General features: G+C 41.1%; 1 protein-coding gene and 1 non-coding gene across 7 annotated transcripts in view; one reads left to right on the forward strand and one right to left on the reverse strand.

The window, feature by feature from the left end:
- LOC122549211 (myelin basic protein) overlaps positions 1 to 21,888 on the reverse strand; it is a 191,171-nt gene extending 169,283 nt beyond the window's left edge. The window contains exons 1-3 of one of the 6 annotated variants that reach the window (XM_087986229.1): positions 21,599 to 21,746; positions 20,714 to 20,788; positions 6,630 to 6,733 (exon numbers count right to left, since the gene is read on the reverse strand). The gene's annotated coding sequence lies outside the window, so the exon portion shown is untranslated. Of the gene's footprint in view, positions 1 to 6,629; positions 6,734 to 20,713; positions 20,789 to 21,590; positions 21,757 to 21,868 lie in introns of those variants that run through there. The other 5 variants (XM_043688631.2, XM_087986231.1, XM_043688630.2 and 2 more) reach the window with 5 other exon arrangements.
- On the forward strand, positions 8,858 to 8,939 carry trnas-cga (transfer RNA serine (anticodon CGA)). The gene has a single exon. It is a non-coding gene; the product is annotated as a tRNA-Ser (tRNA).
- Positions 21,889 to 22,844: the final 956 nt, after the last annotated feature.

A 22,844-nucleotide genomic window follows, 5' to 3' on the forward strand; every position in this document is an offset into this window, starting at 1 on the left:
GACAGTGAGCAATTGAAAAGATTTAGTTACCTGGATGACAAATGAAAGACAATCAAGGCAGCATTTTCAGACAACCAAGTACTTTGTTGAAGTGTACTATACAGAATAAATTAGAAGATAACAATGACATTTAAGAAATGCAGGATATTAACCATCAATGTGACTTTAACCATCAATGTGGATTATGAAAGTCACATTTACAGAGGTAGCCACCAGAAATGAAATTCATGAAGTGTATTCAGAATAGTTTCTCCGAACAGTTTCTTTGAACAATGTTTTATGGATCTGACTAGGCTAATTTGGATCTGGCAATGTGTAATGAGACAGGTTTAATAAATGATTAAAGATTCCCAAGAAAACAGTAGCTATAATATGGCAGAATTTTAGCATTCAATTTGGGGTGGAATCTCAGGTTGGAGTAAGATATATAAGGGTAATTACAAAGAGATGAGGATAGCGCTAGCTGGAGCAGACTGGAAAATATGTTTAGCAGCAACGACAGTTGAGGGACAGTGGCCAATATTGAAGAAGCAGTCCATAGCTCACAAATATATATCCGATTAACAACGAAGCATTCTAGAAAGGAATAAGCCAACAATGGTTAACAGGTGAAGATAAGGATAGCATCAAATTGAAAAGAAAATTCAATGTGGAAAATGATTTGTGGTAAACAAGGCAGTTGGGAATGTGTTAATAACCAAAAAAATGACCGCAGATAAATAAAGAAAGAAAGGTAGGGAAAATAAACTTTGACGTAAACTTGGAAGTAACATCAAGACTGACAACAAGAGCTTTTTTACATATGTAAAAGGGAATAGAGAGGCCGTTTAGAGGTGGCAGCTGGGGAAATAATAATGGTGAACCCAGAAATGGCAGAAGAGTGGAATAATCGATTTTAGCAGTGTAATATATAATGGAATTCCAAATACATTCAATAATCATGGGACATGGGGGGCGGGGGGGGGGGGGGGGGGCGGGTTGCATGTGGGAAGAGGAAGTAAATACAATAACGATCACCGGAGAAAGGATACAAGGGAAACGAATGGAGCTGAAGACCAATAGGTCCCTTGGACCAGATGGCATATACCCGAGGGTATCAAAAGTAGCAGCGACATATGTACTGGTTGTAATCTTCCTATATTCTGGAAAAAAAAAGTGTGGAGAATTGGAAAACTGCCAATGTAACACCTTTATTCAAAATGGGGAGGAGGCAAAAAAAAAAAAGGGTAACTATGGACATCTGTTATTGGGAAAAATATTACATTCTATATAAATGAAATACATAATATGATTAAGCAAAGTCATCATGGCTTCATGAAGGGGAAATCATACCTCACAAATTTATGAAAATTCACTCAGGAGGTTATAAAGGTAGATAAATTTCATCCACTGCTTCCCCTTTTATTTGGATTTTCAGAAAGCATTTGATAAGATAACATTATTTAGGCTACTTAACAAGGTATAAGCCCATGGTGTTCGAGGAAGTACATTAGCACGAAGAGAGGATTGGCTAACTAATAGGAGATAGAGCTGGAATAAGGGGTCATTTTTAGGATGGCAATCTGTAATCAGTGGACGGGGATCAGCATGAGGTTATTTACAATATCTATTAGTGACTTGGAGGAGGAAAGTGAATAGACCACAGTTTGCAGATGTCAAATAAGTGGGGAGCAAGTGGTGAGGATGACAGATAGTCTGCAGAATGATCTAGACTGTTTAAGCAAGTGGGCAAAAAGTTGCCAGATGGAATATCATGTGGGAAAATTTTACGTACTTTGGCAGGAGAAACTGAAGAGCTGAATATTATATAAATGGAAGAAGAGTGCAGAAAGCTATAGCAGAGTAGGATTTAGCAGTCCTGGTGCATAAACCATGAAAAGATGGCATACAATTTCAGTAGACAAACAGAATGAAGTACCAAAATAGGAAAGTCTTGTACATCGATATGAAGCACTGGTTAAATCACAGCTAGAATACTGTGAACAGTTTTGGGCCCCTTATCTAAGGAAAGATATGACATGGAGGTGCCAGTGTTGGACTAGAGTAGACAAAGTCAGAAGTCACACGACACCAAGTTGTTGTCCATCAGGTTTATTTGAAATCACAAGCTTTCGTAACACTACTCCTTCATCAGGTTACTTCACATGGTGTCATGTGATTTCTGACTAAATAAAGATATACTGGAATTGGGAGTAATCCAGAGTTTCGCAGTACTCATTGGAGTAATGGAGGTGCAATTTTACTGAAACATACCAAGATTCTTTCAGAACTTGACAGGAGATGCTGACTGGCTGTTCCCACTTGTGAAGGAGTCTAGAATCAAAAGATGTAATCACAGAGGAAGGGTCATTGATTTTGGACCGAGGGGAGTTAGAATTTCTTTTGAGAGTAGTGAATCTGTGGAATTCTTCACCACAGGAGGATTGTTGAGACTGGATCATTAAGTATATTCAAGGCTGAGACAGACAGATTTTTAATCAGTAGAGGAATCAGAGGTTATGGGGAAAAGACAGTAAAGTGGAGCTCAGTATAATCAGATCAGCCATCATCTCATTGTTAAAAATCACAACACCAGGTTATAGTCCAACAGGTTTATTTGAAAGCATTACAGTATCATACACTGACATTATTGAACAAACCTGGATTGTTCAATAATGTCACTGTATGACACTGTAATCTTTTGCTATAAATTCTGTGTTTTATGATCTTATACTCCACAACCACTTGATTAAGGATTAGCACACTGAAAGCTAGTGCTTCCAAATAAACCTGTTGGACTATAACCTGTTGTGTAACTTTTAACTTTGTCCACCCCAGTCCAACACCAGCTCCTCCACATCATCTCAGTGAGTAGAGGAGCAGACTCAAAGGAGGTAAACAGTCTGCTTCGGTTCCTATATCTTATGGACTCAATTGCCATTATCTAAGAAACGTGCAGCCAATTTACACGCAGCTAGATCCCACAAACAATAACGTGAAGATGATCAGATAGTCTGCTTTTGTTGATGGTGGTTGTGGGAAAACAAAAACAAGCCAGAAACCAGGGGCAGTTCTCCTGTTCTTCTTTGACACAGAATCATGAGATTCCTTTAATACCAGCATCTCAATGTTAAAGATGACACCTCCAATAACGCAGCATTCCCTCAATACTTGTGTTAGCCTAAATCTCTATGTTCTGTTTTCTGGAGTCTTGAACCTCAACCTTTTGACCCGAAGGTTGAGACAATACCAACTGAGCCACAGATAACAATTTTTTTTAAAAAAAAGAAAAGGGACCAAAATATGATTCACCACTGAAAGCATGATTTTCTTGTTGTTAAAAAAACTCATGAGCAAACTCTAGATCATATAATTAAGTTACTTCTAACCACAAAATTTATAGGTTTCTGACATTTCCCCTTATTCTTCTAAATATAGTCCTGACCAATCCAGTCCTTTCTTCATAAATCAACTCTATAACCTCCTCCTTACCAACACCTGGGAATTTGTGGCAAAGTCAGGGAAGGTGTCCACTGATGAGTCAAGCAACAGCTGGGCATAATTCTGCTCATCGAATCAGAGCTCATGGATGGATGGACGGACAGACAGACAGACAGAAGGACAATGTCTCAGACACTACCATCACCTTCCTCAGGTACGTCCAGCAGGAGACCCAACTGAGGTAGTGACACTGTACTGTCTAAGACAGTACAATTGGGAGGGAGAGGCTCCAAGAGTTCTCAACATTGATTCTGGACCCAATGAAATTACAGGGTAATAAGTCAAACATGAACAAGGCAATCTCGTACAGATTTAGTATTCACTGCCCCATCTGACCCTCTCCTAACAGGCATATTGCCCAGATTGCTACAAGTCGTTCTGATGTAACGTGCAATAGGCGAGTGTGAATTGGCTATAACACAATTGACAAATTGTGAATGTTGTTTGGATAACGCAAACTTTCTATTGAACCAGTATAGCGATAAGCAAGAAGTTTCAATCACAAACAAAAAAATTGTTAGGTGCAAATATTTTGCAAGAGAAATTAAAAACAACACAATTTGGCAAGCAAGATTGGCCAAATATCAATCAACTGCAACACCTTGTTTGTGCTAGTGTTCCTGTGACCATTACAAAATAATAGAACATTTAGTACATACTGCAGTTAAGGAGTGTACAATTGTGAAGTATAATGGACTGGTACAATTTGAGTCATCTTAGTTAATAACTTCAACAGAAAATATGAAAAGTGGATGATACTTAGATATCAAAACAGTTTACAGAGTTACGGAACCTGAACTTTAAAGCATGATAGAAATAGGAAGCTTTGAATTTATCACTATGACTTTGCAAAAAGTCAGAATTATGTTGCAAAGTTTTCCCCTTTATAAAGGGCCATCAAAAAATTCTTAAAAATTAATAGCATTCAACACCCAAAACAATTAATAAAAATGAAAAGGAAGTGATGGACATACATCTGGATGTGTAAGATATTAGGGGCAAGTTGAATTCAAATCTAAATATTCACCAGATAAATTGAGACCCTGCTGTGTATTGGTTTTAGTTCAGATTTCAATTCCATTTGGGAACCACCTCCTCCATTTAAAATCATAATGCTCAACAGGAGAGCAGGTTTTTCCAATTGCATTAGTCTCCTAGGACCTGCCATTTGACCATGCAGGCTGTCTAGATACAGATCACAGAGGCAGTGTCACAACAGACACACTGTTAGTACAAGTATGTTGCTCCTTTTAAAAAAAACACACACAAATCTGCCATTTACAAAAGGAGAGTTTTCATTGTATACAATGTTCTAGGTTAATAATTCAGTAAATTTTATGTACTCATTCATTGGATAGGTGTAGCACTTGCAAGGCCAACTCCTGTCATAGAAATATACAGCACAGAAAAGTCTGTACCACCCAAAACATATGACCGATACAAAGTCCTACTTTCCTGCACTAGGCCCATTGCTTTAAATTATGACTCTTGAGAATATTCTGGAGAGTAGTATTTCAATTATGCTGCAAACTAGAAGAGAATCAGGTGCAAGATACAGTTGAAGCAAATACTAAAGATGCATTTAAGAGGAAGCTAGATAAGCATCTGAAGTAGAATTGACAGGAGATTTCTTTGCTCCTTGAAATCAAAATGGCTAGAATGGAGCATAAACATCAGCACAGACTGGTTAGACTGAATAGTCTTTGTCTGTGTCTCAATCCTAACTTTACCTGATGAATACAATCTATCAATTATGATTATACTTAATTTCAATTCAAATTCAACAGAAGCAAACATTAGAAAGATATCTTTTGGGTTATATTCCTGGTATGGCAGCCTAGCCCAGAGGGAGCACAATCCTTTGTGCATCTTTTTTAAATTGATACAAATAGTATCCGATCTGTAGTAACGCATGAGGATGATGGACAAAGAACAGCACCAGAAAGATCGGTAATCCATCCAACACTGGACAGTGTCTGCAGCTTATGGCATCAGTAAGATTCACTTCAGTAACATGCAAAGCTTCTTCAGCAATATCAACAAGACATGCAATCTCTACCACTTTACACAAATGGTAGAAAATGGGTAAGCACACCACAAATCTGTACGTCACACACACACCACAATTTGTAAAATACAATTTGGCATCCTCTTCACGGTCTCTGGATCAAAGTTATGAAACTCCTCCCCAGCAGCACTATAGGAGAATCTTCATCATATGAACTGCAGTAATTCAAAGTCAGCTCACCATTACCTTCTCAATATAGCTCATGTTTTATATTACCTTGACATTTCATTTTAAAAGATACTGATTTTATAGAGAGAAGGGATTTAGCAAAGTCCCACACCGATTGGCAATGGAAAAAACTAATTATGCATTGTATTAGTCAAATTTTGCTCAAGTGTACATTAAAAACTACGGTAATCCATGAGTAGGCTCAGCCATGACCATGCATGAAATGAATACTCAGGATGCTTACAAAGGCTTCAGATAAAACTCCTTTTGTCAATATTTACCATGGACTGTTGTGTATGTGATATCAATTGTTAACTCGCGACCTTTGCAACCAAGTGTTCAGTTCAGCGGGAAACGCAAGATTCTAACAAAGGGTTGTCAACCCAAATAATTTGCCTGGCTCCTCCTTTCTCCTTCAATTAGATAAACTATCTTGCTGACTGTACTCAATGTTTCAGTGTGTGAACAGAATCCAAGCCAGCTGGTGAGACAGAAATCAAAACAGATTTTCTTAGCAGAGAGCATTTAGTGACTTCTTCGATTCGCAGTCCACATACCACAATCCAGAGCTGTTCCTGATTTATAGGTCCTCAAAAGACAATTAATATCTAGCAATATCACGGTTAAGGTTACTGTGTGTTAATGTCATTGACCGGAAATTAACACAATAGTGCTTTGTTTCCTCTGTTCTCGAGCAAGCTATGCTTTCAATAACCTGTGCACATAACTCTTTTCAGGTTTGCTGCTGTTATACGAAGACAATATCTCAACCAGTCACTGAGTTGATTTTACATTTATACAAATGCTCAAACAGAAATAAACAAACAGTTAGATAAAGCAATGGACAGGACAAAGACTAGCAGAATGGACAGATCAAATGGGAAGATTAGCAGATGTCCATGGTATTACTCACAGTGAAGCAACAGATTATGCTGTCCCAAAGAAGAGAGAGATGCACATTGTTAGAGCAGCAAGTTGGTAAACCAGCTGGTCAGAAACTGAAGTAAAATTGGTTTTCTAGAAGAAAAAAGTACAACAAAGATTTACTCACTTAGAGAGATAAATACACAGCCATGTATAGCAATTATCAATTGAAGCCTATTGTAGTAAAGGCTAAATAAATACAGATATAACTATAAGCAATCACAACATAAACAAAAGGTAATAGCTACAGCCATTTACAAGAAATCATATTTTGTGATAGCAAAATAACAGTGAAACTAGTGGTGGGGCTACCAGCACTCACCGTATTAGACAGTGGTGGCACAGTGTCTCAGTGGTTAGCACTGCTGCCTCACAGCACCAGGGTCCCAGGTTCGATTCCAGCCTCGGGCGACTGTCTGTGTGGAGTTTGCACATTCTCCCTGTGTCTGTGTGGGTTTCCTCCGGGTGCTCCGGTTTCCTCTCAGTCCAAAGATGTGCAGGTTAGGTGAATTGGCTATGCTAAATTGCCCATAGTGTTAGATGCATTAGTCAGAGGAAATGGGTCTGGGTGGGTTACTCTTCGGAGGGTCGGTGTGGACTGGTTGGGCCGAAGGGCCTGTTTCCACACTGTAGGGAATCTAATCTAAATCAGACAGCAACTCTCAGGTCCACACAAGCATATCTCTCCAACCCTGTGCTACACTGATATCCTGCTGAAAATTTAGTACTGAAACAGTGCACAGAGAGAGACAATTACACTTTAAACGCAAAACAAATTGAGATCATTCATTTCTTTACAAGTGAATTTTAAAACATGTTAAGTCTTAATTACTCACAAACAACCTCTCTGGTACTGAAAACATGTGCAAAGGTCACATTCTTTCAAACTGAATAATTGAATGTTGAAAATGAAACACTCTGGCCTGGAGCGGCACCAGAGCAGGACCCTGTGGCCTGTGGTGAGGTGGCTGGCGAGCAGCAGTGAGACGGCAGCACGGGGATCGGGTGATTGAGCTCAGTGAGGAGGAAAGATCGAACCATCGTGGGGAAAGCCCAGCGTGAAGCAACAGCAGGCCCATGCTAAAGAAGCACTGTAATTTGGAACTTGTAAATTTATTTCTTATTTACTACTTCTTACAGAGAAGAACTGTAATGATTAGATTCCCCACAGTAACAGGCCTTTCGGTCCAACCAGTCCACAGCAACCGTCCAAAGAGTAACCCACCCAGACCAATTCCCCTACACTGACTAATGCACACAAAGGGCAATTTAACATGGCCAATTCACCTGACCTACACATCTTTGGATTGTGGGAGGAAACCAGAGCACCCAGAGGAAACCCATGCAGACACGGGGAGAATGTGCAAACTCCATACAGACAGTTGCCCGAAGTTGGAATTGAATCCAGGTCCCTGGTGCTGTGAGGCAGCAGTGCTAACCACTGAGCCACCGTGCTGCATCACAGCCATGTTGAACTTTTATTTATTTTCTACTTTTTACCTCAGATTTTATACCTAGGTACCTTGAACCTTAGATGGTACCATGAGTGGTAACACTGTAAACTTGTTCCTACATTCCTGTATCCCTGTATTCCAGGACACAGGACATTCTAATTCTATTTAAATTATGTTTTTAAACACTTCTGTGGAAAGAGATCTTTTCTGTCCTATCACAATTCCACTTTCTGTACAATTTGGCAGATTTAATATTCAAAGTGACGTTTTTTGATTTAGACCCTGCAAAGCTCACTCTCCTCAATCTGATCATGCAATGGTTTAGAACATGCTCTGCTCGTGGCTCCTAGCTCCCCTGCAGAAGGTGCAGAGTTGAAATAGCTCTCCAATTACAGCAGGTTCCAGTGCTAAATTCCACACAGCCGTTGAGCTACCATTCATCAGGCAAATAACCACTTTGAATAGGGATGAGGGTTTCAATTAATCAATTGCTTCAGTTATATGACACTTTGATCTTTTACTATAAAATCTTTGTGGCTGTAATGTGAGGATTATTGTTGAAATGGCTGGCTCTTCTGGTGTTACCAACAGACTAAGAAAGAAATTAAAATCTGTATAATTAAAAGGTGATTCAAACAAACCAGCAGCTTCAGTCACATGACTGGGATTTCAGGACAAGGTAATCTACTACCAAAGGCTATTTGATGTCCCACTCATCCAAAAGCATTGTGTTGGAGCAGATTGTTGTGCAGTCATTGCCGCAGCTGTGATGGCCGAGAGGTTAAGGCGTTGGATTCGAAATCCAATGGGGTCTCCCTGCGCAGGTTCGAATCATGTTCACAGCGTAGAATCTTTGGGCGGAACGGTGGCACAGTGGTTAGCACTGCTGCCTCACACCGCCAGAGACCCGGGTTCAATTCCCGACTCAGGCGACTGACTGTGTGGAGTTTGCACGTTCTCCCCGTGTCTGCGTGGGTTTCCTCCGGGTGCTCCGGTTTCCTCCCACAATCCAAAAAATGTGCGGGTCAGGTGAATTGGCCATGCTAAATTGCCCGTAGTGTTAGGTTAAAGGGGTAAATGTAGGGGTATGGGTGGGTTGCGCTTCGGCGGGTCGGTGTGGACTTGTTGGGCCGAAGGGCCTGTTCCACACTGTAAGTAATCTAATCTAATCTAATTAACATCAAGTCAACCAGTAATGGGTTTCAATGGTCTTTGTTCAGAACTGGTTGAGGTAGCCATCTTCCCACAATCCAAGGATGTGCAGGTAATGTGAATTGGTCATGCTAAATTGCCCATTGTCAGCGGTGAACATGGGAATGGGTCTGGGTGGGTTACTCTTTGGAGGGTTGGTATGGACTTGTTGGGCCGAAGGGCCTGTTTCCATACTGTAGCAAATCTAATCTAATCTAAAAAGATTATGCAGCCTGCAGTAAACATGTCACTTGCAGCTCCTGACACAATCAAAAGACACAATTTTTTTTTATTTTTAAGAAAGTTACAATCAAATACATTCATGCTTTATGACAAAGCTGTGGACTGGAGTAGTGAAAGCAAGAGGTTTGTTTCCAAACAAAGTGCATATGGCTGTTTTAGTGAAAAATGAAGTAGTCAAGGTATTCATAGAATCCCTACCCTGACCCTCCAAAGACTATCCCAACCAAACCCAACTCTATCTCCCACGCATTTCCCATGGCTAATCCACCTACCTTGCACATTCTTGGACACCATGGGGCAATTTAGTATGACAAGTTCACCTAAACTGCACATCCTTGGACTGTGGGAGGAAATCAGAACACCTGACAGAAACCCACGCAGACACAGGGGAAATTTTACACAGACAATCAACCAAGGCTGGAATCGAACCCAGCTCCCTGGTGCAGTGAAGCAGCAGTGCTAATCACTGAGCCACCATTACCCATCATCCACCTCATAATGTACATAACAGAAACAATAAACACTGGGGAAAACTCAGCAGGTCTGGCAGAATCTGTGGAAAGTGAAACAGATTCTTCGGCTGAACTGCCCAGTTCTGGTGGAGCACCACCGGATTCGAAACGTTAACTACTTTTCCACTCCACAGAAGCTTCCAAAGTTGCTGTGTTTCTCCAGCACTCCATTTTTGTTTCAGGTCTCAGCATTCACAGTTCTTTGTTCTATTTTAGGAAGGTCTTGTACATGGTTACTTGCAAATTTTGCTTCATCATTAGTCCACAAACTCATGAGTCATGCTGATTTAATTAAAAAAAACCATGTTGGGTATGGGCTTCTACACCAACACACTGGAATGGGTAGGGCTTAAAGAACCTGTGCTGAAAACGTGTTGCTGGAAAAGCGCAGCAGGTCAGGCAGCATCCAAGGAACAGGAAAATCGACGTTTCGGGCATAAGCCCTTCTTCAGGAAACGTCGATTCTCCTGTTCCTTGGATGCTGCCTGACCTGCTGTGCTTTTCCAGCAACACATTTTCAGCTCTGATCTCCAGCATCTGCAGTCCTCCCTTTCTCCTTAAAGAAGCTGTCCTTGCCTGATCAATGGAACGTCCCTTGAAACCGGAATTCTGGATCAATGTTGAAGAGGCAAACATTTACGCAACTAATGCACAAATGCATTTACAGAAATAGCCAGATGTGCAACCACAATAATTCATGCACCAACCAACTATTCAAAATTGGAGCCTCAAGCTTCTGGCCACTTTAGGCTTCTCCAAAAACAAACAAACAATTTTGAGCTCATAATGAAACAATTTGTAACATCTGTGGAAAGAATAAGCAGTGAAAAAGCTTATTATATTCTAGATATGAAAATGTGTTGCTGGAAAAGCGCAGCAGGTCAGGCAGCATCCAAGGAACAGGAGAATCGACGTTTTGGGCATAAGCCCTTCTTCAGGAATCATTCTAGATATCATTGGAAATACATCTCTGTAACACTGTCTGCCTCTGGCCCAGTCTCAGATTATCTCTTGTCAAAATACATCCAAGCTTTGGTTACCAGTAGACTTGGACTACTATAACACACTTGAATGATCTTACACCCTTCATAAATTTGAGCTCATTTGAATCTGCTGCCCAAATCCTAACTCGAACAAGTCCCAGTGGCTCATCACCTCTGTCCTCATTGATTCCTCAGCTCCCAGTCCATTAATAGCAGTGCTTCACAATCCCATTCACCCTCAAAATCCTTTAATGGCCTGGGTCCTCTCTAATTTCCTCCTGCCCAACATGGCTACACACCTCCAATTCCAGGTTTCTGTGCTTTGCTGATGATTTTTCCTCCGACACCAGCTCTGGAAATTCGCTCCCAATTTTTTGCACTTCTCTTTCCTTCTTTACACTACACCTTAAAAATCCACCAATCTAATTATCTTCTGATATGATTCTATCTCAAATTCTATGCAGTAACAATTTAATCATGAGAGGATTTGAATAGAGACGGTTTGCTTCAATTCTATAGGAGCTTGGTAAGACCACAACTGAAGTACAATATCCAGATTTGGTCTCCTTGACTCAGGAAAATCAAGGGCTGATTCCTGAAGAAGGGCTTATGCCTGAAACGTCGATTTCCTGCTCTTTTGATGCTGCCTGACCTGCTGCGCTTTTCCAGCAACACATTTTTAAGCTCTGATCTCCAGCATCTGCAGTCCTCACTGTCTCCTCAGGAAAATCACCACATGATGTGGAGGTGCCGTAGTTGGACTGGGGTGTATTTCATCTCAAGAAGGAGCAGTGCTCCAAAAGTCCATGATTTAAAATAAACCTGTATCATGTGACTTTTGACTTCAAGGCAGGAAAGATAATATTGCTAAAGATAGCATGTAACAAAGGTTCTGCAGACTCGTTCCCAAGATAGTGCGATAGTCTATAAAGAGATATTGGGCCTGATTCTCTAAAGTTTAGAAGAGTGAAAGGTAATTTAATTGACAAATAAATAGATAGAGTAGACGCAGGGAAAATATTTGTGTAGTCTAGAACCGTTAGCGTAATTTAAAAATAAAGGCATTTAGGACCAAAATGATGGAAATTTTTTGTTTTTTCTCAGAGGGTTGTGAACTTCGAGAATTCTAAACCAAAGGGGGGCTGTGGAAGCTCAGTGTTTGAGTATGTTTAAGGCAGAGATTCCTGACTGGCAGTGCCAAACAGGGGATGGGCTGGCTAAAAGGCGTTGAAGTATTCAATCAGTCATGATTGTATTGAATGGCAGCCTAGTACAATGGGCTGAATAACCTACTGTTGTACCAATGGTGGTATAGGGTGACACTTATTTGAGACTTCAAAAGGTTAGAACAAAACAACTTGAATGTAAGTTTAATACAGCACATCACAGATACACAGAGGAGGCCTGAGCCATTTAGCTACAGAGAGATGTAATTATGATAATCTTTGTAAAAGGAGAAACTCATTAACGTTAGAGAACATTGCGGTCAATAGGAACCTGTTTGTACTTGCAATGGACATGGTCACTCGGTAAGGGCACAGCAAGAGCTTGATTAGAAACAGGAACAGAAATTTCTGGACAAACTTAGCAGGGGGGCACTGAGACCTTGGTGCCCTTGTATACCAGTCACTTAACAGTCAAAGAGGCAAATGAAATGCTGGTCTTCATAGTGAAAGGATTCGAGTATAGGAACAGTGATCTCTTGCTGCATTATACAGGCCTTGTTGTGAACACGAGGAGAAAGTGAGGACTGCAGATGCTGGAGATCGGAGCTGAAAATGTGTTGCTGGAAAAGCGCAGCAGGTCAGGCAGCATCCAAGGAACAGGAGAATCGACGTTTCGGGCATAAGCCCTTCTTCAGGAAGGAGGAAAGTGTGTCCAGCAGGCTAAGATAAAAGGTAGGGAGGAGGGACTTGGGGGAGGGGCGTTGGAAATGCGATAGGTGGAAGGAGGTCAAGGTGAGGGTGATAGGCCGGAGTGGGGTGGGGGCAGAGAGGTCAGGAAGAAGATTGCAGGTTAGGAAGGCGGTGCTGAGTTCGAGGGATTTGACTGAGACAAGGTGGGGGGAGAGGAAATGAGGAAATTGGAGAAATCTGAGTTCATCCCTTGTGGTTGGAGGGTTCCTAGGCGGAAGATGAGGCGCTCTTCCTCCAACCATCGTGTTGCTATGGTCTGGCGATGGAGGAGTCCAAGGACCTGCATGTCCTTGGTGGAGTGGGAGGGGGAGTTGAAGTGTTGAGCCACAGGGTGGTCGGGTTGGTTGGTCCGGGTGTCCCAGAGGTGTTCTCTGAAACGTTCTGCAAGTAGGCGGCCTGTCTCCCCAATATAGAGGTGGCCACATCGGGTGCAGCGGATGCAATAGATGATGTGTGTGGAGGTGCAGGTGAATTTGTGACAGATATGGAAGTATCCCTTGGGGCCTTGGAGGGAAGTAAGGGGGGGAGGTGTGGGCGCAAGTTTTGCATTTCTTGCGGTTGCAGGGGAAGGTGCCGGGAGTGGAGGTTGGGTTGGTGGGGGGTGTGGACCTGACGAGGGAGTCACGGAGGGAGTGGTCTTTTCGGAACGCTGATAGGGGAGGGGAGGGAAATATATCCCTGGTGGTGGGGTCCGTTTGGAGGTGGCGGAAATGACGGCGGATGATACGCTGTACATGGAGGTTGGTGGGGTGGTAGGTGAGGACCAGTGGGGTTCTGTCCTGGTGGCGGTTGAAGGGGCGGGGCTCAAGGGCGGAGGAGCAGGAAGTGGAAGAGATGCGATGGAGGGCATCGTCGACCACGTCTGGGGGGAAATTGCGGTCCTTGAAGAAGGAGGCCATCTGGGTTGTACTGATTTGGAACTGGTCCTCCTGGGAGCAGATGTGGTGGAGAACACACCTGGAGTATTTGGTCTCCATTACCTGAAGGATGATCTCATAGAAGCCTGTAAAGTTCAAACAGAATCGTATAGGATAGATGTAGGAAGGATGTTCCCATTGGCCAGGGAGTCCAGAATTATGGGTCACAGTCCAACAGCACGGGTAAACCATTTAGGAGAGAAGAAATGTCTTCACCCATACAGTGATGAGCATTTCCAATGTTCTGTTACAGAAAGGAGTTAAGGCCATAAACTTGGATATTTTCAATGAGTTAGATTTAGTTCCTAAGGTTAAAGGGATGAAAGGGGAGAAAGCAGAAACAAGATACTGTGTGACAAACAGCCGTTATTACACTGAAAGGCGCAACATGCTTAAAAGGGCTTAATGGCCAATTTCTTTGCCTATTTTCTATGTTTCTATATTTACGCCTTAAACATTACTAAAAAGTGGATCTGGCTCTTATTATTTTTTTCCGAGGCAACTTGCTGAGTGTAAACTGGTCACCATATTTACTACATTAAAGTGATCATATTTCTGAAGTACATTAGGACACTCCAATGTCATGAAATGTGCATTACAAACAATTTCTTCTTTTTAAGTAAATGTGCTAATTATGCATGATCATGGAAGCTTATCAGTGCATTACACTTATAAATCATTCAGCAGGAGCAAATACTGCTACTCTCTGTTTATTGGTTTGTATAGCAAATGCCATTGGAATGCAATCCATCATAACATGTAGGCATGTCATGTCATGCACTTCAAGGTTAAAATACAACCTTGGAAAGAGAATGTGGCTTAGCGAACATGAGTAAACACTAAGTACTCCCATGTCAGGAAAGCATGCATGGTCATGGGTGAAACCTAACTATGGAAGTACTGGTCAAAACATTTAATAAAATGGTGACCCATGAGTAATGTAAACATGTTAACTTTGTACTAATGTTTAATGTTAGCATTAAAACTAATTTTAAGGATAAGCTATTGTACTAATTTTTAATACCTTGTCCCCAAAATTACTTAAAAGTTTGCACAAACATGCAAAGTTAACAAGACTGATTCAGAGATCATTTTATTTTTACCAATTTTTATTTCCATGATTTTGGGAGACAATTAACTGTTCTTTTGCTCACTGAGCAAAGTCTGATCAATTGGAATATATGAATAGTCTGAACTTTATTCCCTGCTGTCGCTATTCCATAGAACATAATGATAGCAATATCCTTTGCAGATATGCATGATATTCAAGATAATAGGCAAAAGTTACATTACAGGAAGGATGTGGTGGGTTTGGAGAGGGTGCAGAAGAGGTTTACCAGGATGATGTCTTGATTAGAGTTATAAAGGACAGGCTGGAAAAACTACTGTTGTTCTCTCTGGAACAGAGGCCGGAGGGAGACTTGATAGAAGCCTATAAAATTATGAGATGCATGGCTAGGGTTAACAGTCAGAATCTTTTTCCCCAGATTTGAAATGTCTAATACTAGGGGGCATGCATTTAAGGTGTGAGGGGAAAGTTCAAAAGAAATGTGAGAGGCAAGTGTTTTTTTAAAAACATGGAGTGGTAGGTGTCTGGAACATGCTGCCAGAGTGGTGGAGGGGACATACGATAGTGGTGTTTAAGGGACTTTTATATAAGCACAAGAATATGCAAAGGATAGAGGGATATGGACCATTGGCAGACAGAATATTCATACATTTAGAATATTGTGGGCTGTAGGACCCGTTCCTGTGCAGTACTGTTCTATGTTGTATGTAAGCTAGCATTAGATATATGGAGGGAAATCTGCATCACCCTTAGAGGAGTCAATTCGAACTGCATTTAAGCAATAGAGATAGATTCAATTCCACAGCAGAGGTAAATGCTAATCACATAGATTGTGACACAGTGAGACCAGTGACTATGGTGCAACTAACCTGTGTTATAAATCCTGTTAATTCTTCAGCAGGAGTGAATGGCAAAATTGGCTCATTTTTTTTTAAATCGATTTTCTCTCAGTCGGTCATAACAGATCTTCTTTCCATATTAGCATTCACTTATCACACTTCAACTAAAGCATACTAAGTAGATCAGAATGAAAGAGTCAAATTGAAAGAAAGCAGGAATTTTATCACCAATTCAAAGTCACCATATTCCCAGAGGACCATAGCGCTGCCCTATCATTAGGGTAGTTTAATAAGAGGGTTGCCACACCTCAGGCGAAGAAAGTGGTTGAGAAAGAGAGAGTTTCATGGTAAACTCAGTTGGTACGGGAATCGAACCTGTGCGGTTGGTGTCACTCTGCTTTGCAAACCATCTGAGCTAACCAACCCTGACCACTTTGGAAAAGACACACAAACACAGGTAATAAGCTTTAAGCAGAACTGAGGGTGGGGGGGAAAGCATAGAAGGTTGTCTGGCGTGAACAGGAACGTAAAGGCAACTATAGTTCAAAGTTCTTCAACCTGAATTGTGGGAAAGACCCCAGACCCAACTATATTGCTGGGGGGATAAAAAAAAAGACAACAGCGCCAAAGGTTTCAGATGTTTTCAAGTATAAAAACTGTTGTTTTCCCAAGTTGCTTTTTCACAAGGCACTGACATAGAGGTTGAGACACAGCAAGGAAGCGGTTTCCTGTTTATTGCTATCAAATTCATATTTCTTTTAAAAAAAAAGACTCTCTTCCTACCCAATAACTGTTGCTTGTTTCTTTGTGATATTGTCTTTTATTTTGCAAACTGCCTTATCTGTAGGTGACTTTCATCCCAATGCATAACCGCCTGGAAGGTGTGAATTAATTGGGAGATACAGATCAAAGTTTTGGTGTTTCTCATAATTACGTCAATTTCAGCTCAGAGTGGTTGCAGGAGTTGACTCAATATGGTCAGGTGATTAGAGCAGCCATTGATTTACAAAGTTACTGCAATCTACAAAGGCAACGGTAGCAGAGGACAGAAACTGATCAGTCATCCATGTTTCCCACTGTAATAACAGCCAAAATTCTTAAAGTGGAATGTGGTAAAATGCTTTCCTTGTTCAGCTAAATTTCTAAGCGGATCTTGATTTGGTTTCAAATAACAAATGTGTCACCTTGGTTTTACTGATGCCCAAGCTCAGAAGGTGATCACATGCTCAAATTTGACTTCAAATATAAATGAGCACAAAATCCAGGCTGGTACTTTTAAGGGTGCACTGCCCTGTTAGAGGTGCTGTCTTTCAGAAGATTACTCCATTATCTCACTTTTTAAATTAGAATCAATCTAAACATCATGGCATAGACAGAGAACACAGGAGGTCAACACCTTCAACATATTGTCTAGCTATCACCATCGTTAACAGCTAACCCGAGAATGCAACATTTTTATATAAAAAGGTTTTGTGATTTACACATGAAAGAAGTGAAACTATCATTGTATTCTAACAGATGAAAGGCTTAACAGACAATCAAGTTTTCAATGTATAATTTCAGTTACATCACACTGTAAATTTTTGCTATTAATTCTGTGGGTTAGGATTGAGCCCTCCACTACCACCTGACGAAGGTGCGATGCTCCAAAAGCTAGTGTGCTTCCAATTAAACCTGTTGGACTATAACCTGGTGTTGTGTGATTTTTAACTTTGTCCACCCCAGTCCAACACCGGCATCTCCAAATCTTTCAGAAGAGATGTTAAACAATACTTTGATTGTTTGTTAAGTCTCTCATCTGTTAGAATGACCATGATAGTTTCACTTCTTTCATATGTAAAATCGCAAAACTTTTTTAAAAAGTTACATTCTCAGGCTAACTGTTGGTGCCAATGCAGATAAGATGTGGAGATGTTGAAGGTGTTAGCCTTCTGTAACTTTTTAAAAAAGTTTTGCGATTTTACATATGAAAGAAGTGAAACTATCAAGGTCATTCTAACAGATGAGAGACTTAACAAACAAAGTATTTTTCAATGTATAATTTCAGTTACATCACACCGTAAACTTTTGCTATAAATTCTGTGTTTTACATTTGTGTCCTCCACAACCACCTGATGAAGGAGCGGCGCTCCGAAAGCTAGTGTGCTTCCAATTAAACCTGTTGGACTCCAACCTGGTGTTGTGTGATTTTTAACTTTGTCCACCCCAGTCCAACACCAGCATCTCCAAATCATATCGAATTTAGCCAGCTATATGATGGAACTTCAGCAAAACATGCTGTCTAGAACTTTTGGTACAACTTAATACTTGTTTCATGAACTGGGCCCACGCACAGCATAAACTGCATAATCTGATGGTCTTTGTGAAAGAATAAATATCTATGGAGACATACAGCATAGAAACAGATCCTTCGGTCCAACCAGACCACACAGTCCATGTTCCTAAACTAATCTAGTCCCACCTGCCTACGTTTTGACAAGAAAACTTGCAATATATTCATTAGTTAAATGAGCTTAACATGTTTAAGCATATGCAATATCATGTTGCTAAATATAGAATGTATTCGGAAAAATTTGAACTTTGGCTCTTTTTACAACATCAAGACACTCAAAAACACTTTAAAACCAAATTCATTACTTTCTGAAGTGCAATTATTATTTTCATGTCAGAAACAACATTGTTTGTGCATAGCAACTCTGACAAACAGCATTGTTACAACCATCAGCTAATCTGCACTGGCACAGAACTAAGGGGAATACATTATCCTTCCTCAAAATAGTGAGGGGTTGCAAAAGATCCCATCAAAAAGACAGAATGGCTTTAGTTTTAATGTCTCACCTGAAAACTGGCTTCTCCAACAACATTGCACTCAGTCAGTGCTGCAGTGGGACAACCAGGTCTAGATGTAATGTGCCTGAAGAGTGAGATTTGCTTATTCCTCAGATGCAAGGACATTGTTATCAGAGTTACAGCAGACACCAGTAAGATTAGATTAGATTACTTACAGTATGGAAACAGGCCCTTCGGCCCAACAAGTCCACACCAACCCGCCGAAGCGCAACCCACCCATACCCCTACATTTACCCCTTCACCTAATACTACGGGCAATTTAGCATGGCCAATTCACATTTTTGGACTGTGGGAGGAAACCGGAGCACCCAGAGGAAACCCACACAGACACAGGGAGAATGCTCCACACAGTCAGTTGCCTGAGGAGGGAATTGAACCCAGGTCTCTGGCGCTGTGAGGCAGCAGTGCTAACTAACCACTGTGCCACCGTGCCGCCCATTAAGTTTCCACATTGATTTGTAGGTGTGTGATAACTTGTCAGTGAGAGTCAGCTTTGGTAATGAACAAGAACAAATGACCTTATAAAGTCTGCAAAGTGCAATGCCTACCAATTATTTTCCACATCTAACAAGACAAGTTGTTAAAATGACGACAATATTCTCATGAGAAATCGTTCAATCCAATTGAGTGAACTCTAACATCAGAATGCAAAATAACCCTCCACTAGTTAAGCTACAAATTTCATCTGGAGAGAGGGAGAGGTCATACTTTCAGGTTGCAACAGGAGCTGAACATTTCCCACAATTTTCCTACCACTCCCTGCAAGACTGCCTGAGGCAGAATAAGCAAACCTATACAAATCACCAGACCCTTACTGTACAGTTGCCAATTCTGGTTGGATGTATTCCTGATAGTAAATAGTCAGCCAAGACATTCATTCTCAAAGCACAGCACTTTCCCAAGCCAATCATAAAGTGAACCCCAGAATCTCTTTTTACTTCCCTGGCTCCTTCCTGACTGTCGGTCAAGCCACCATCATCTCTGACCCATCTCAAATAATTCATGACCAACAAATAGACTCATTTGCTTTCTTTCTGAACACTGGCATTTTAATGCCGATAATTTATCTCCTGGGTGGGCAGAAACGAGTCTGAGAGATTAACTTGTAATTCCTAGAAACACCAGGGCACTACTGGCAGGTTGCCAACTTCAAGTTCAATTTTCTTTAAAATTGAAGATAATAACTGAAGTATAGAAAAACGTCCCACAACGGAGAGAGACAATATCATTTGATAATGATCCACAGAACTATTTGGACATGTGACCAAGTACAGTCAGAGGTAGGTTTTAAGGTGTGCCTTAAAAAAGTCTGAAGTATTCAAAAGGTTTAGGGAGAGAATGCTCAAGCTTGGGATCTAGACAATGGGTGGTGCAGCTATCAATAGCAGAGTGAAGGAATAGCAGGATTGAACATCTGGAACCAAACTAACCTCCTGCGACCCTGAAATAAGGAGATGCAGTGAACTGGGGGAAATTGAACATTTATCAGACAGCGCTTGAATTGTCTGCTACCAGAAGTGCAGCACCCTTTAAATATTAAGGCAATCCTTATTGACTCAGTCAAGAATTAAACAGAGGGACTAACCAAGGAACTTTTCAATGCAACCAAAAATACAAAATAGTTTAGTGCTGACCAAAGACTGTGTTTAAAGTGGGGGGCCCAAGTCGTGAACTATGTTGAGCAAATGATGTAGATGGAAGTCCCATTTCCCATAAGTGGAAAAAAAGTAGGTCAATGTGGGAGGTGAAACTAGCCAGTAATATTTGACAAGCAACTATAACAATTCCGAGGGGATCACAAGTAGGCCAAATACTTATGCGTTCCGCCCCCCCCCCCCCCCTACACAACCGAAGCTAGTAGATTTAAGAAATAACTATAATCACCACTCGGATGTGAACTATTCCCAATGTGTTAACAAAAAACCTGATTATCACACTACAGTACACCATGTATTCAGCATGACAATAGCTGCATTAAATCTAAAGTCTTAAAAACACAAAACCAAAACTGCAACAACCAATCTGTTCCTCGAATCTGGCCCCACCCTATTGGTCACACTGAAGACAACATAGTTTTCCTTCTGCCAGGTTCGTGTTACCTTCAAAGGAATTTCAATACAGCTCGATGGGAAGTATTTCCAGGGACAGAACAATCAGGAGGCACTGCTTTCGAACTAGAGGAATGGAAAACAAAAATTACCCGAAGAGTAGCGGGAACACATTAACTTTCAGGAGGGAATTGGATAAGTCATTGAAGTGAATTCTGCGGAGCTAGAGAGTGGAAAAAAGTGAAAGCAGAAGGGGGAAGTGATTGGATCCCATCTTTTGAAGAGCCAGGGGAGTCACAGTGAGCCACATGAGCTCCTTCTATGATTATGTTTCAGTAAGAAATCCGAAATAACCAACCGATTCGTAGAAAAGAAACATACAATCGCCCAACTCGTGCAGCAGGGCAGCAAGAACAGGTTGGTTTGGGAAGTAGGAATTAGAGAGCGATAATGAGAGGGTGGGCAAAAGTAAAATCAAACCCAAGGTGCACTCAAATGAAATAAGGTGGAAACGCCATATCGCTAACCGGAAACTACATCGCACTTGCGCGTTGACGGTCTGGAGTTAAATATTGAAAAGGAAATAAATACTAAACACATCCTTCAGACAACACACATGGACCATCCTTTATAGATCCGAAGACAATTTAGTGTCCGAGCCTTCCCTTGCAAGGTGTTTGCAGTACAGAACGAAAGCTTTGTGAACATAGAGGTGGTTACCGTGCTCACACATTGCACAATGTTCCCGAGCTAGCTCACAATAGACACACACGAAAATCGAACAACCCAAGGAGGAACTCTTGAATATTAATAGGTTAAAAAAAAAACAAAATCAAGCCGATTTCTTGTCATGTGCCAGAATTGCTCAATCCACTCCCCTTAGTATATTTGCAAGGTTATCAGGAACTGAATGCGTTATTCTCCTTACTCACGTACCCGAGCCTCTCCTGGGCTCTGAAACGATGCATTAAACAACCCGGAACAGTCTTGTCGATTTCAATAGTAATTTTCCTGAGTATAGTGTGATATTCGCAACGTTCAGTCTCTCAGAAATGTAGTCAGGGTAGTTTCATTTGGCTCGTGTCAGTATAATGCTGAACACTTCCTGTTTTTTTTCTATCTATCAAGGTACTATACTAAGACTGGGTGGGGAAAGAATACCGACGAACTACAGCCAATCAGCAATAGAAACAGCCAAAAGCAGACCTGTTAATGGAACTCCGTCCTAACATCACTGCTCAAAATCAAACGTGTAGCAACAACTTTCCTTTAAGAGGGGACTTGCAACCTTTCTCCGTGGTTTTCTGCTGTCAGCAGGCCTTGATGGTTTTTGCATCAGCAGCTTGTTTTATTTTTGTTGCATTATCATCACTCACCGATCGCAATCAGAAAGCAAGTCTTTCATTGTAAGGACATCCAGCCTGTACATGCAAAATATTGAAGGCTCATTTGCGTTCAGGTTCTCAGACTTGAAAGAGGGAGGAGCCTCCTTGCTTTCCCATTCCTTTGACAGGATATTATTGATCATTCAACAGAAGAATAAGATAGAAGGGTAACTCGCAGATTTTGTGAAGAGTGCTCCCTATGCCACCCCTTACCTGGCTGAAATGTTAAGGTTCTGCCTGCCCCTTGGTTTTGGACTCCCCTGCCAGAAGAAATCTAATCATGCCTAACATGTCAATTGGATCACCACAATCTTCCAGACGCCAAGCTTCGTCTACTCGATATACAGGAGCTGGCTGGCTTGTTGGTTTGTGAAGCAGCATAATACCAACAATATGAGTTTAATCCCTACACCAGCTGAGGTTACTATGAAGAACTCTACTTCTTAGTGTCTCCCCAAGACCAAGGAATGGTTGCCCTCAGGTTAAATCACCACTAGTTATCTCTCTCTAATGAGAGTGCAGCTCTGTGGTGTGGTAAGACTATGATGACTTGATTTAACTTAATGTGTTTTCATGATTTAACACCTTCGTTGTCAGTAACATGCCATATTCCCTCCAAGACAAGTCTATCTTTCCAGCAATAGTGTCCTAAAGACTACACAATTCTTTAATTGGGATGGAATGAGAATTTGTAAATCTTCTTTTGTATGAGTTTCAGCTATCAGTTTTTTTAAAATTATGGCTTGTGTCTACTTGCTTTTCGTGTTTTTTTCTCCATCTTTTCTGTTTATCGATCT

Source organism: Chiloscyllium plagiosum, unplaced genomic scaffold (assembly GCF_037043375.1).
Source record: "Chiloscyllium plagiosum isolate Xiang-an unplaced genomic scaffold, Cpla_swu_hap1 HiC_scaffold_4, whole genome shotgun sequence".
NCBI classification, from domain to species: Eukaryota; Metazoa; Chordata; class Chondrichthyes; order Orectolobiformes; family Hemiscylliidae; genus Chiloscyllium; species Chiloscyllium plagiosum.